The sequence below is a fragment of the Struthio camelus genome, chromosome 18 (genome assembly GCF_040807025.1).
Source record: "Struthio camelus isolate bStrCam1 chromosome 18, bStrCam1.hap1, whole genome shotgun sequence".
NCBI classification, from domain to species: domain Eukaryota; kingdom Metazoa; phylum Chordata; class Aves; order Struthioniformes; family Struthionidae; genus Struthio; species Struthio camelus.
In genome coordinates, this window is record NC_090959.1 from 12910951 (window position 1) to 12920396 (window position 9446).

Sequence of the window (9446 nt, forward strand, 5' to 3'; positions counted from 1 at the left end):
TTCAAGGTTGAGAGCTTCGGAGGCCATAAAGCTTCCAGCCGTGCTCTGTCTGCTCCAGGAGCCCTCCAGCATGAGGCAAAGTCTCAGGATGGCCGCGTTTATCAATTGCTCAGACTACTCAAAAAAGCCAGCCCCAGGTTGGGCTGTAAATAAGCTGAGGTGGAGCTGGAGTTTGCACAAACTGTCTTTGACACCAGACCCGCCTGAACATCAGATTTTCTATTGCTTTTAACACAATCTGTGTCAGAAAATAACTCTGACTAGGGACAAACGCGTGGGGTGAGCCATCAGGCATTTTTTGCACCCCAGGGTTATTTTGAGGTCGGCCGTTCACCAGTATCCAGCCTCAGAAGATGCTAATCGAAAGCTTTTAGGAATCACTGGAGACTCCACAGATTTTAGCAGCCCTTAGATACCCCCCTCGCTGTGTCCCTGCCCAAGCACGGCTCCTGCTGCGAGCACACGCTTACTCGCAGCATTGCCTTTACTCTCCACCGCTCACAGGACTCGGCTGAGGATACGAGACAGCGTGGGATGGAGGAGGAGGACAGGGCCGAGCGGCACAAGTAGCTGATTTGGGAACGGGAAGAAATGCTAACTGAGCATGAGACTGGAACGCACCCCGCTGCGGGGTCGGAGCAGAACCAGGACCACCAGAGCCAGCTGCAGGGGCTGCTCTGCAGCTTGCAGCCCCCACCAGGCTCTGCGCAGGCATTTATAGCTCTATGGATCTAAAAAAATAAAATAAAATAACCCAAACTGTTTCTGTAAAGACACAAATAGCTGCTGGCTGGCATAACTGTCCCTGAATACACACATATCTTTTTACAGAGTCTTCTGGAGGACTATGTGTGCCCTAGTTCACATGGGCTTGGACAGGCAGGAAGGCGCCTGTGCTGCCATGTCTCCGTTTATCCTGCTGCAGAAGTTGAGCACAGGTAGGGCCAGGAGGAGACAGACGGACGCAAATTCCAGGCCTTCATCACCCCCGCCCTTCAGGGTAGCTCAGCCTGGTGAGTTTTGGCACATAGGTTGGGTTTAAGTGCAAATGGGCAAGCTTTCCTCCCCGAGAAGAAAAAAGAGCATGTCTGAGTAGCAACCCCACCCCAGACGCTCTGAATCTCCTCCGCTGGGGCTGGCAGTCCCCAAACCCAGGCTTCCTGCTGCAACAGTCCCGGGGAGCTGCCAGATTCTGCAAAACCTCTTCAAAATGCAGCCTGACGTCTCTTTAGGCCACTCCTGTAGCTAAGGGAGATGCTCTTTTATACCCTCAGGCCAGCACAGGCCATTCTTGTCGGGCGGACAGACACCACATGCCAAGGCACTTCCCTCACTGCCAGAGAAGCCGGTCTGCCGTGGCAGGCTGGGGGATGAGGATGGTGATTTCTGGTGCACGTTATGCAGCATCACAACCCCAGTCACACTGCTCTCTTGTGGCAAATCATGCTTATTCTTTTATTCCTGACACTAATTCTTTTATTCATGATACTAATTCTTTTATTCATGATATGACTAATAAAAGCATCTGAGCTCACTCCAATTAGCTCATGGCCCTGGAACGAGCCTTTTCGTTCTTCTCCTGTGGAGCAGATGACAGTGTGGGATTTTGGTCAGCTTTCCTAAAGCAAATGCATGTAGTAGTTCCTCTTCCACACCCGCAGAGCTCGCACAGGACGATGGGGCTGCCACAGCGAGGCAGGGGGACAGTGTGGGACTGGGGATTAGTCAGCATTGAGCTCTCATTCCCTCATTGCTCGCAACTCAACATGTGATGGCAGATGCCCCATTTAAGGGCCAAGTGCATCTGCTTCTTTGTATGCAACGAAGAACAGGATCCAGCCAAAGCAGCAGCACTGCAACGACGACAGCAGCACTAACCCTCTGCAGCCTCGCAGGTTGAGCTTTGCTTAACCGAGGTGTGGGAGGCCAATGCACACTGCCGGGCCACGTGCCGGCACGGGACTGAGGGGCCAGCAGAGTCCGCATGAGCTCAAGCGTAACTCTTCAGGGCTGGCTGGGGTTTTAGGGGGTGGATGGGGTTTTTTGAAGGCTTTCCCAGCCTCCCTGGCCTTGCACATCTCATCTAGTTACGCTAGTAAAACCTCCGAGACCGGGCTGTGGACAGTGCAGTGCAGCTAACGCCTCCGTGCATTGCACCGGGCTGCCGCAGCCGTTTGGGACAAGCAGAGGGGCCGGTGGGACTGTGAGAAAGCCGGGCGCAGGAATTTCCGGAAGTGGCCCGCCGGTGACGTGCACGGTATGGAAAAAGTGAGGCTTCCCCCTTTTAGCCGGCAAGTCTTACGAGGCCATGTCAGGGAGATGCCAGCGCCTGACAGCATAAATCCAGCACGGCAGGGAGCCAAAGACACTAAAAAAGGCTGTTTTGCTACCTCCACATTTGGCCGTGCGGCTGTAGGACCGAGCTGCTTTCCGACAAGGGGAGAGTGGTCACACCAGGAAACACAAAACTCCTCCTCACCTGCCAGCGCCGCGCGTGGACTCGGGAAGGAAAGAGGGCACTTGCACATCACAGCAAGAGAGATTTTTGTTTTCCTAAGCAACAGAAATGACTAGTCATGTGGCCCCTAAAAGGTTCATGTTAATGAAACCTCTCTTTCCCCCAAACCCTTCTGCTGTGCTGATGTTCCCAAGAAAAGTGTCCGTTCGCGGGGCTGGCCCCAGCGGTGCTTCACCCCTGCCTGGCTACCTGGCCAGGGAGGCCAGTGCAGGGCAATGGCTTTGTCGAAGCCTTTTTTCCCAATTCCGTGGTATTTTGAAAGCTGATTCATCCCCAGTTTAACCAGGACTCTGCAAGCTCTGCTGAGCCAGAGCTCAGCCGCTCAGCCGGGCTTTTGCCCTGGGCTGCTGTGGCTGCGGGAAAATGTGGCTTGGGGAAAAACGTTACCTTAGCCCCAGAAAAGGAGCAAAAAACCAGAGAGTTTCTGGAGAAAGGCAGCCTCTTTTGCTGCTGTTGCCAGCTGGGCAGAGGGAGGCAGAGGGCCCAGGTACGGCCGGGCTGTGGCATGCAGCTGCCGGCGCACCCTGAGCGCGGCCGCCGGGCCGGGAGCACCCGGCACAATAGTCTGGCTGCTCCTCACGCAATAACTCACGGGCACGTCTGCAGGGCAGAGGCTTTCTGGCTGATCAGTAACTAACGCTGGTGCTGGGATGAGCCGCTGAAATGCTGAGCGAGTCGAGCGCTGCCTGGGCAGTGGGACCGGCCTTCTGGGATGGGGGCACCTGCACAACAGCCCCCAAGTTCCCCTGGCCCCCTGGTTTTGGCCGCAGCTTGTGTGTCCCGAAAACCCCTGGGGCCATGCCAAGAGCTTCTTGGCGCTCTGCTGAGCTGAGCTGCTCTCCAGGGCTTTCCCCATGAACTGTAAAAGCACATGAAGCAGAGCCACTGCCTGCACGACCCTCCCCACGGGAAAGGCTCAGCTTCGTACCCCCGGTGCCCTTGGCACTATGTAAATACACACAGTAATTTCTTAGCACCTGTGAAACGCACATCTGCTTATGCAAAGCAGGCAGACGGGCGCCCCGTGCGCGAGCGCGCGCCTGGGAGAGCCCGGCTGCCGCGGCAGGCGCGCTGCACACGGGTGGGCTTCCTGCGCGAGCCCGCCTGCACGCTTGAACTTTCGGCCTGCAGCGCTTTGTGCATCCAAACCCGTCGTCCTCCTCCTCCTCTGCTTGCCGGGAGAGTCTCCCTTTGAGCCGGCAGCCGATGCCGAAGCTCTCAGGAAGGCTAGACGGCGCAGCAAGGAGAAAGGCTCTGCACGCCTGCTCGCCCGGGGAGAGCCCTTTAACGGGCTGGAGCCTGCCTGGCCCCAGCACGCTCAGGAAGATAAGGCCGCAGGATGATTAGTTTGCGCTGTCATCAAGACAAAATAAATGCAGGCTGCTCCCAATACATTTTTTTTTTAATTGTTCTATTTTCATGCGCTTGTGTATGCCTGGCGGTAGTGCTCTTGCCAGGAAAGCGGAGCGCTGATCATTGTCAGATGGTTCACACAGAGGTTTCTGTTTTGTTTTGTTTTTACAAGGATCCAAGATGATAGGGGGAGGGAAAGAACTTTTGTCCTCTGCTTAAAATAATTCAAGAGCTTTCCACTGGCTACGCCAGGCTGGAGCAGACATTTGCATAACAAACGAGCCTTCCTCCTCGCTTTGCGCAGGGCACGGCCGGCATCCTTAGGTGACTCCTGCAGCTTTGCGCAGGCCACGGCCGGCATCCTTGGGTGACTCCCGCGGCTCGGCCGGGCCGGGCCTCCAGCCTCCCCCAGCCTCCAGGCCCTCCCTCCGGCCCCGGCTCCCAACCCGCCGCTGCCCAGAGCGGGCAGGCAAACCGCCAGCGGGATGGCAACCGGGCGAGGGGTGGCTCCGGCGAGGCAGGGCGAGGCGTTTTGCATATTTTCAGCACTTTTCCATCACCATTTTCAGCATGTCCATCACCATGTTTCTAAAATGTCACTGAACCATTTTAGGAGTAAAAAATTTGCTTGGTGGTCAACAAATAATTCTAGGCACGTTTTCTTTTGCTTTACTTTTACAAATCAAGTTGTTCTGTGAGTGGTTTTTCTAAGGTAAAGCCTGTTAACAGTAAGGACCAGCGCAGGCAGTGACTTTCCTGTTATTAGCAAGAGCGCTGTTTGGTGCTGGGCTTCTAGTCTCTCCACAGGGATGGACACCAAGGAAGCCCCTAAAAGCTTCACAGGACTTTTTTCCCCTGAGACAGATTAACACTTTTGATAGTTTTGATGTATAAATTATTCCAACAGTTCTGCTGTTGTTACTTAAACAGATTTAATCTGCAGGCTGCTTCCAGAGAGCATCTGCTGCAATAGCCAAGGTCACAATTTCCAGCCCAGCAAGTAGACATAGCTGCTGCAAGAGTCTATTGCTAGAGCCATTTTGTATAGAGACATATTGCCTCAGTGCCTCTGAGGAGTAATTGGAGGAATTTTTCATTTCTTATTCCTCCTTTTGAGAGGGAGAAAGTGAGGGAGTAGGTTCACATACCTTTAGGTAGCTGTGCAAGCCTGCAGGAGGATTTTTCAGGGCTAGCTGGAGAAACTGGGTGCAACCGAGTGCTATCAAAGTCCAAGTGCCGCATCAATTACATCGGCATATTGTATTAGAAGTGGGAGAGAAGGGAAGTCCCAGCAATACTGAAACATCCTTTTTAGACAGCGACAGAAAAAATGTTACAATTGTTCATTTTGAAATAAGTTTCTGTAAAGGTTAAGTAGTCAGCATGGATTCACCAAAGGGAAATCATGCTTGACCAATCTGATAGCCTTCTGTGATGGAGTGACTGGCTGGGTAGATGAGGGGAGAGCAGTGGATGTCGTCTACCTGGACTTCAGCAAGGCTTTTGACACTGTCTCCCATCACATCCTCCTCGGTAAGCTCAGGAAGTGTGGGCTAGATGAGTGGACGGTGAGGTGGATTGAGAACTGGCTGGATGGCCGAGCTCAGAGGGTTGTGGTGAATGGCGCAGAGTCAAGTTGGAGGCCTGTGGCTAGTGGTGTCCCCCAGGGGTCAGTCCTGGGTCCAGTCTTGTTCAATGTATTATTCATCAATGACCTGGAGGAAGGGACAGAGTGCACCCTCAGCAAGTTTGCTGATGATACTAAACTGGGGGGAGAGGCTAACACACCAGAAGGCTGTGCTGCCCTTCAGAGGGACCTGGACAGGCTGGAGAGGTGGGCGGAGAGGAACCTCAGGAAGTTCAACAAAGGCAAGTGCAAGGTCCTGCACCTAGGCAGGAATAACCCCATGCAGCAGTACAGGCTGGGGGTTGACCTGCTGGAAAGCAGCTCTGCCGAGAAGGACCTGGGAGTGCTGGTGGACAACAAGTTGACTATGAGCCAGCAGTGTGCCCTTGTGGCCAAGAAGGCCAATGGTCTCCTGGGGTGCATGAGGCAGAGTGTTGCCAGCAGGTGGAGGGAGGTGATCCTGCCCCTCTCCTCAGCCCTGGGGAGGCCTCACCTGGAGTACTGTGTCCAGTTCTGGGCTCCCCAGTACAAGAGAGACATGGCACTCCTGGAGAGAGTCCAGCAGAGGGCTACCAAGATGATTAGAGGGCTGGAGCATCTCTCCTATGAAGAAAGACTGCAAGAGCTGGGCCTGTTCAGCCTGGAGAAGAGAAGATTGAGAGGCGATCTCATCAATGTGTACAAGTATCTGAAGGGGGAGTGTCAAGAGGATGAGGCCAGCCTCTTCTCCGTGGTGCCCAGCAACAGGACAAGAGGCAACGGGCAGAAACTGAACCACAGGAAGTTCCACCTGAACCTGAGAAAAAACTTCTTCACTGTGAGGGTGACTGAGCATTGGAACAGGTTGCCCAGAGAGGTAGTGGAGTCTCCTTCGCTGGAGATATTCGAAACCCGTGTGGATGCGATCCTGGGAAATATGTTCTAGGTGACCCTGCTTGAGCAGGGAGGTTGGACTAGATGATCTCCAGAGGTCCCTTCCAACCTCAACCATTCTGTGATTAAATTTGTTGTCTTATATCAGGTTACAGGTACGCAACTAACACATAAATCCATAATCTGCCAGAAACAATCCTTCCTCGACCCCTTATTTTCTTTCACAGCCAACTCCAAAGGCTTGGTATATGATTCTCATTATTAAAAAAGTGCCAATTTTCAAGAAAAACTTTGTAACATTAAATATCCACCTTCTGTACCAGGTTCTTGCCCTTTCTTGCCAATGCCTTGAAATCAATGAATCACACTCCACCATAGTGCTTGGCTCCCAGCCCAGGCTGGATGGCGCACAGCCCTCCTCCTGGCCTGGCAGTGTCCCCGCCGGGCAGAAATCGAGCTCGAAGTGGTTCTAGTCCTGCCACGTGCACGTCTGAGGGCTGAGCCCAGCCAATGGCAGAGAGAGATGGTCTCTGCCCTGGAGAACAGACAACTAGTACTTACCATGAGGTCTGAGAGTCAACTGACCTGGACAGCTTATTTGTCAACAGCAAACTTTGAGCATTGTGAAGTACCGCAGCAAGGTGCAAGGTAACATCCAGGAGCAATTCTTCTATGCAGTTTTTTTGCTTCTGTGGATTTTAGGACTTGTTTTGGTGGACCCTGCCAGCTTGGATTTATTTGGACCTTTCTTTCAGATGAGCCAGAGGATTTGTTTAACCTCGCCTGAAAAAAGAAGCACAGAGCTCAGGTTAGCACTCTTCTGCCTTCCTGGCGAATCACAGCTGCACAGCAGGGCCAACCTCATGTCTCAGTCCTGAGAAGGGGTCTGAATCATGGCTTTTTTTGGCCTGGGTTTATAGCAGTTTAGGGAAGTGAACAACCTATATCCTCAGGTTTATCCAGATCCACCTTCTGTTTGCCAGGTGCTTCAAATGCCAGCTTGAGGCAGATTTATTTTCCCACTATTCCCTTCACTTGCATCACTTTACCACACAACCATCTTCCATTACTTATGAACCACATGATCTCATCAGTATCTCCAGTGTCCAAGAGAGACACGAACACGCTCCGTTAACAACAGGGATGGCAACTTCCACATGCCAGGCAGGGCACAATAGACCCCCAGCCCAGCTTGCTGCGTCTCATGGTACAACCTGACGGGCTGCTTTGGGTTTCGTTCAATTCAATCAAAGCCTTCATGTTGCCATATGGCTCACGAGGATGTTTCCCGGCGGGGGATTGTGTTTTACAGCATGGTAGCTGTGGCTGGGGGACAAAGGGGACCAGGTTCCCTGCTCCAGAATGACTGAGGATGACAAATTGCTCTGACTGGGACCAGTACCTCCCACAGCTCCCGTCCGTGCGCAAACCACAGGGGCACAGGTGAGACGAAAGCTCTGCCTGGAGCTGCAAGCTGACACTGTGGCTCTCTGCACACCCCCTCAGAGGGCTTTGGTTTTGCCCTACTGCGAAACAAAACTAAATGTTGAAAAAAAACTCGAAAAGTTTCTGCAGCAATGCAGAACCGCCGTCCTCGGGCCGTTTCTGCACTGGAACATGAGAAGCTGAAATCCTCTCAGGGTTTCAAAAGGTTCCTGGAAATAGAGGCGAGAGGGAAGGTGCTATGCTGCACACACCACCTCGGAGCTGCTCTGCAATATGGCAACACCAGCGAGCAGAGTCCGGCCCGCAGGGTCCTCCCAGCCCAGGTTCGCCGTCCGCGGAGGCAGCGAGGCAGCCCCAGTGCCGCAGATCTGCACTTTGGGCTTCCTGATTCAGGCACCGGGTTCAGCTGCACTGGCAGCAGCAAAGCGAAACGCTGACGGCTGCAGACGGCGCCGGCGAGCGCTCCATTGTTTGCCGTTTGTGAGTCACACATGGCTTCCCCTCAGCACTTCTTCATTTTTGCGGTCTATTGAAATAATGGTTTCTAAACAGCTCCAGCTTAGAGTGATTTATTCTGCTCAGCAGCCAGCCATATCTTCCATAGCGTTGTAGAAGAACTCCCATTTCAGACATACCCAAGATATCAAGCCGAGATTAGTTTTTATACCATGGGGAAAACACAAAGGTGGGAACAGCAATTGTAATTACCTGGTGGATTTTGCTTCTGTTTCCAAATGCAAGACTGAGAAGGCAAAGCACATAAAGAACCATTATATGGGGTGTTCGACCGGGTCACACGTAGCATTTTCTACAGTGTATAAATTGAGACCTTCTGGGCCACTTTCAAAAAGTAATTTAGGGGCCTAAATGTCACTGCCCTTGGAAAGTACTACACTGGATTAATTCCTGTTTCTTACAGTTGCTGTCACTGGTACTGCTCTGTCCTGTTGGGGCTGGGGTGCAGGGAACCGCCACGTGCTTCACGGGTGTATTTTGCAGTGTAACCAGGCCCGCTGGGACCTCAGCGCCTGCTGACAGCCTCACGTCGAGCAGCTGAGTCACTCTGGGGGACAAAATATTGGAAAAAACAAGGACTCACACAGCTTCCCCAGAAGAGATCCACATGGCATCCCCACGGCAGCTCTCTTCCCGCAGGGTCTGGCAAGGGCTGGAACCAAGCCTTTTTCACCCTCTGGTTTCCATTACCTCACTGCAACCATATTTAGCCACAGTAGCCAGCAGCAGGACTCTAGGATGCTTCTGGATTTTGCTTTTTTGAACCAGTCCTGATGCTGTGCAGCTACAGAGGGGCAAGGGGAGGCACCAGCTTTCTGAGCATCGCTTTCTTTGGGGCTGCAGCTGGAGGAACAGGAGGGGATGGGAAAAGGAGCTGGGACAGTTCTCCTGTTGCCTGCCAGGAAGAGCTGCTGCCATCACTGGCTGCTCTGCTGCTGCTTAGACCCCAGGAATGGGGAGCCCAATAAAATTTGCTCTCAAGCTAAAAGAGCCTGCAGCACTCCCCAGCTTCCTCCTGCTTCTACTGTCTGTCTCCAGCTTTCTTCTCCCAGGTATTTTGCCCAGCCCGTTTGCAAGAACCAGTCTCATTCCAACTCAGCAACAAGGTACCAG